Source organism: Stegostoma tigrinum, chromosome 31, assembly GCF_030684315.1.
Source record: "Stegostoma tigrinum isolate sSteTig4 chromosome 31, sSteTig4.hap1, whole genome shotgun sequence".
Lineage (NCBI taxonomy): Eukaryota > Metazoa > Chordata > Chondrichthyes > Orectolobiformes > Stegostomatidae > Stegostoma > Stegostoma tigrinum.
Window position 1 is genome coordinate 10,366,564 of NC_081384.1, and position 6,799 is coordinate 10,373,362.

Consider the following 6,799-nt stretch of genomic DNA (forward strand, 5'->3'; position numbering starts at 1 on the left):
TGGCAGGTGTAGAATCTGTGTGGATAGAGTTGAAGGACCTCAAAGGAAAAAAGACTCTGATGGGCATTATAACAGGCCTCCTAGCAGTTGTCAGGGTGTAGGGTAGAAATTAGAACATGAGATAGAAAAGGCATGTAAGCAAGGAATTAATGCAGCAATCATAGGGGATTTCAATATGCAGGTGGACTGGGCAAATCAGCTTGGTAGCAGATTTTAAAAAAAGGAATTTGTGCAATGTCTACACGATGTTTTTTGGAGCAGCTTGTGGTAAAGCTCACTGGGGAACAGGCAGTTAAAGATTTGGTAATATGTAATGAAGCAGACTTGCATAAGGAACTTAAGGTGAAGAAACCCCTAGGGGGCAGTGACCATAATATGATAGAATTCATGCTAGAGTTTGAGCGAGAGAAGCTGGAAATAGATGTAACGGTGTTACAATTGAGTAAAGGTAATTAAAAGACATGAGGCAGGAGCTGGCCAGAATTGATTAGAAGGGGAGCCTTGAAGGGAAAATGGTAGAGCAGCAATCACAGGAGTTTCTGGGTTAATTTGGGAAGCATGGGAGAAATTCATCCCAAGGAAGAAGAAACATACTAAGAAGAGAATGAGGTAACCATGGGTGACAAGGGAAGTCAGGGACAGCATAAAAGCAAAAGAAAAAGCATACAATATGATGAAGATTAGTGGGAAGCAAGAGGATTGGGAAATCTTTAAAAACAGCAGTGGATAACTGAAGAAAAGGGAAAAAAAGCATTAGATATCAGGGTTAGCTAGCTAATAATATAAAATAAGAATTGCAAGGGATTTTTCTGATATATCAAAGGTAAGAGAGAGACAAGAGTGGACATTGAATGGCTGAAAAATGAGACTGAGGAAGTAGTAATGGGGAACAAAGAAATGGCAGAGGACCTGAAGGTGCTGTGTATCACTTCACAATAGAAGACAGAGCAGCAGATCAGAACTTCAAGAGAGTCAGGGGCAGAGGTGAGTGTAGTAGAGATCACCATGGAGAATGTGCTGGGAAAGCTGAAAATTCTGAAGGCGGATAGGACACCTGGATCAGGTGGACTACACCCCAGAGCTCAGAAGGAGATAGCTGAGAAGATTAGCATCAGTGATGAACTCACCAGGACGGTACCAGAGCACTGGAAAATAACTAATGTAATACCTCTGCTTGAGAAGGGAGGGAGGCAGAAGACAGGAAACTATAGGTTGATAAGACTAGCCTTGATCATTGGTAAGATTTTAGAGTCTATTATTAAGGATGATGTATAGAATCATAGAATCCCTACAGTGTGGAAGCAGCCATTTGGCCCATCAGTCCCGGCCAGTTATTGTGGAGTGCTTCAAAGTGCATGGTAAAATAGAGCTGAGTCAGCACAGCTCCATCAAGCGGGGGGTCCATGTCTGACAGATCCGTTAGAATGCTTTGAGGAGACTATGGCTGATCTGTCCCCTAACTCCATATACTTTATTCTGGCTCATGCCACTGAACCATTACAGTGCAGAAATAGGCCATTAGTCCCATTGAGTCTTTGAAGACCCTCCCACTCAGACTCAGCCCATCACCCTGCTATACACCCACATTTACTAACATAGCTGACCCACTGAAGCGGCAAAGCACAGGCAATTTAGCATGGCCAACCCACCTAGCCTGCTCATCTTTGGACTGTGCAAAGAAACCGGAGCACCTGGAGGAAACCTACGTAGACACTGGGAGAATGTGCAAAGTCCACACAGATGGTCGCCTGAGGTTGGAATCGAATCCAGGCCAAAGCGCTGTGAGGCTGCAGTGCTAACCACTGAGCCACTTTAATATATCTGCTTAACCAAAATTTGTCTATTCTGGATTGAACAGGTTTAGGATCCACCGCCATTTGTGGAAGAGGGTTCTGGACCTGTACCACCCTTTGTGTGAAGAAGTACTTCCTAACATCTCTCCTGAGTGATCTGGGTCTAACTTTCAAACTAGAATCTCCAACCAGTGGAAATAGTTTATCTTTATCTACCTAGCCTTTCCCTGGTAATATGTTGAAGACATGTGGAAGATAAGACTGGCTGAGGTTGCTTAGAGGATAAAAACATCAGATAGTGCTCAGACCTTTGACCACAGGAGCTGGAAAGTCATGTTAAGGTTGTACAGGGTGTGAAGCCTGTCCTGGAATACTGTGTCCGGTTCTGTTCTAGGAAGAATATCGTTCGGCTGGATTGGGTTGTGCAGAGATTTACCAGGACGTTGCCAGGAATGCGGCTTTTGAATGATAAGTAGAGGCTGGGTCACCTGGGACCTTTTCTCACTGGAGTACAGGAAGTTGATGGATGGCCCTATCAAATAATTAGGGGTATAGTAAGGTGAATGGCAGGTATATTTTCCTAGGGTGGGGGATTTCAAGACCAGGGTGCATACTTTTAAGATCAAGGAGAGAGATTTGAAAAAGGCATGAGGGCCAATCTTTTTTTACACAGGGAGTATTTGGTGTGTGGAATGAACTTCCAGAGGAAGTGCTGATGCAGGTACAGTTACAACGTTTAAAAAGCATTTAGGTAATACATGAATATGAAATGTTTGGAGGCTTACGGGCTAAGAGAAGGCAAGTGGGACAAGTCTAGTTTGGGATTAGGGTCGGCATGGACTGGTTGGATTTGTTTCCGCGCTGACTCTATGGTTACTTGTTCCAATCAGCCAGTAGGTGGCACTATTAACTGCAAAAGGCTGCAGCCAGCCTCCAGCATCAATCCCAAACAAAAACCACGAGAACTGCGGACGCTGTAAATCAGGGACAGAAGTTGCTGGGAAAGCTCAGCAGGGCTGGCAGCGTCTGTGAAGGAAGAAACAGAGTTAACGTTTCGGGTCCAGTGACCCTTCTTCAGAACTATGTTCTGCCAGATGCTGCCAGGCCTGCTGAGATTTTCCAGCACTTTTGGGTTTGTTCCTGGCTTTAACGTTCAACGGGAACTGAACGGCCTGCTGTAAAAATCCATCAAAACGGCTTCCAATTGCTTCTTAAATGATCAAAGCTTTCCCTTCAAAAACCTCCTATCCGTTCCAAATACTGAACTGTCTTTGTGCAGAGCATCCCCTGGTATTAACTGTGTGCTGATTGCAATTTAAAACCCATGACCCAGTATTTTATTCAGTTAATTTCATTCTCCAGACTCCCCCTTGCTCCAAACACTTTGTTTTTAAAATATTTACAGGATGTGGGCTTCACCAGCTGGACCAACAGATATTGCCCACCGTTAACTGCCTGGAAGAAGTAGGGATACATTGCCTTCTTGATCCATTGCAATGACTCTTTAAGATCACTTCTTAAATGATCCTCTCAAAGGATGTGACGATACCAAGTTCCTTCAGCATTTTAACATTTCTGACATCTCTGATCGTTGAGTCATGGAATCCCTACAGTGTGGCAGCCGGCCATTCAGCACCAACCCTCCAAAGACCATCTCACTCAGAACCACGGACCCCACCCCCAACCTTATCCCTATAACCTGTATTTCCCATGGCTTCCTGGCACCTCTCCTCACTGCTGCCGTGCTGAATGTCTTGCTGTGTCTCAGTGAGAATGAGGTGCTGTTGTACAGAACTGTACAACCTGATCACAACTTCTTGAATCACTGCAATCCATGGGCTGTAGATTACCTCACAATGCCATTAGGGAGGAAATTCCAGGATTTTGACCCAGCGGCAGTGACAATATATTTACAAGCCAGAGTAGAGACTGGCTTAGAGCGCAACTAATAGGTGGTGGTTTTTTCTCCATGTACCTGCTGCCCTTGTCCTTCTAGATTATGGGTTTGGAAGGTGCTGTCTGAGAATCTTGGGAGAATTTCTGCAGTGCATCTTGTAGATGGTACACACTGCTGCTACTGAGCATCGATGGTGGAGGGAGTGGATGCTTGCAGATGCAGTGTCAATCAAGTGGATTTGTTCTGGATGGTGCCAAGCTTCCTCAGCGTTGTTAGAGCTGCACTCATCCAGGCAGCTGGGGAGTATTCCATCACACTCCTGACTTGTGCCTTGTAGATGGTGGACAGGCTTTGGGGTTTCAGGAGATGAGTTACACCATGCAGGATTCCTAGCCTCTGACCTACTCTTGTAGCCACAGTATTTTTATAGTGAGTCCAGTTGAGTTTCTGTTCAATGGTAACCTCCAGGATGTTTGTAGTGGGAGATCCAGTGATGGTAATGCTATTGAAAGTCAAACAATAATTATTAGTTTGTCTTTTATTGGAGATGGCCATTGCCTGACATTTGTGTGACATGGATGTTATTTGTCACTTGTCATCTCAAGCCTGGATATTGTCCAAATCTTGTTGCATTTGAACCTGGACTGCTTCAGTATCTGTGGAGACATGACTGGTGCTGAACATTATGCAATCATTGGTGAACATCCCCACTCCTGACCTAATAATGGAGGGAAAGTCATTGAAGAAGCAGCTGAAAATGATATGTGTCATTCAAAGTTTTACTGGTTTTTTCCTTCTGGGGAAACGTTGCAGTTTCAATCTTAGTCTTCTTTCCCCTTGCCAACTTCTACCTTCCATTGTTAACGCCGGTCTCTGTTCTAAGATTCAATCTGACAATCACAGCTCACATCCTATCCTGGGGTGTTCAGGCCTGGCAGGGGAAAGTACCAGAACTAGAACAGTGGGATGGCGAGTGGACCCAGAACTAACCGCACTGGAAATGCAAAAAACCCCACCGTAGGCTTGATCTCCCTTGGATGACAATAACCACTAAGAGATGATTAATGATCATCTGCTACTTTGTACGCTACAATAGGCAGTACCCACTAAGTTCCTGAAGGGGGCGTGGGTGGGTGAGTTTAATCTACACTGAAAGCTGCCTCAAATAGAGACGTCAAAAATTAATTATTCAGCATCTGACAGATTTTGGATATGCTTTTCAAAAACTCAGAGGTAGCAGCTTCAATCATTGGTGAATGCAGATTAAACCAGTCTGACATAAACACTGAAAGCCCTGGAAGTTCATAGCAAAAGAGTAGGCGATCGTAAAGAGAAAAGGTAGATTGGCTGTTTCTCATCCTTCATCATTGTCAAAGGATTGGGAGGTAAAGCTCAGCATTGAGCTTCTAGTGAGAGGGCTCCTTTGGAGTAGTGGTAGTGTCCCTACCTCAGAGCCAAGGGGTCCAGGTTGAGGTTCCATCTGCTGAAAAGCATATGATAAAATCTCTGAAAACACAGGTTTTGGGCAATATTTCCAACTTTTAGAAAGTGAGGGGGAGTTTGTGTCTTCCACTCTGATGATCGAGCTCAGGGCTCCTTTCATTAATGATGAATTTTTACAGTTTTGCAGCAACAGGGGAAAGAGTTGAGGATTCGGTGTTGCACTGTTGTAGATTTATATTCAGCCTCCAGTTTCTACTATGAAAGCTACAAGCTGAGAATACAAGATTGCCGAATCATGCCCATGACTCTCTTTTCTGCTAACTGTATCTATCTACCTGCAAGTCCTACCAATCTCTTTCTCATTCAGAATAAAATTCTCCTTTTACACTGACATTCTTGTGGACATCATGAGAACTGTGGGACAAAAAGCTTCAACACAATATGTCTCTTTACAACAATACCCCATTCTATACTACCAAACAGCTATGTCCATTTATATACTGGTCAAATTTCTTACACTTAGTTTTATGATGTATTCGGTTTTAGTCAGGAGCTTTACACATTATTTAAGAGGAATTGTAGTGGTCAGTGTATAAAAGGAAGATCTGCTGCTACTTGGTTTGCATTAAGAACTGTTGACTTGCTGTTTTCAAATCCCATTTGACTGGATTGAAACCCAAATTCCCTGGCAGTTAAATTAGAATGAAAAAGCAGAATAATACTCGAGGAAGTAAGTCAGAGAATCTTGAGAGAGTTTACACACCCGCACGGAACGGGGAACGCAGAGGCTTTATGGTTGTCAGTTTCACTATGAGGAGCCAGGGTGAGTGGGCACAGCTGACTTGGCATGTACATACCAGTGGGGAGCCAAGAAGGGGACTGTGGCATTAGGGCTTTATGGTTGGTGTTTTATGCTCTGCAGGGAGTTGGATACCAGGTGATGGGAGCATGAGGAGGGTGAGGCTGACAATGGAAAAAATTTGCCATATCGGATACTTTCCCTCATCCTCCCTTCCCAGAGGTTTTTGACAGGTATAGGGACATTCTAAGTAGGAGGAGAAGGTCCACTGTTTGATAAGATGAAGGTTCATCATTCCTGCCTACCCTGGGAAACCTTTAACTCCCTTGTTAGCCCAGAATCAGTCTACCCCTGCCTTAAAACATCTAATGAAAATGAAACAAAAACAAGAATTGCTACAAAATCTCAGCAGATCTGGCAGCATCTGTGGAGAGAAATCAGAATTAAACATTTTGGCTTCAAACATTCCTCCTTCAGAATTCCAACATCCACAGTTCTCTCAGTTCCTTTGTCCAGTAGAAATGCCGTGTGGAGCTGAATTGCTCAACTAAGGAGTGAACTGAGGACATCTTGTGGCAACTAATGGCCAATTAAGAGTTTCTAGGATTTTGCTCACCTCAGGGAAGGCTGACACCAATTTAGCATCGTGGCCAAGTCAAGAAATCTGTTTCCTGTTTGCCCTCTGTACCCATTGGCAGCTCCCCTCCTTCCAGGTCCCCTCCCTTCCCTGGTTTTCTCCCTCCCACCCAGTATTTCCTGACCATGGATCCATCCTTGTCTAATCCTGTCAGCCACCTTAAGTTCTGAGAGACCCCGTCCCCATCCCCATCCCCATCCCCATCCCCATCCCCATCCCCATCCCTTTCC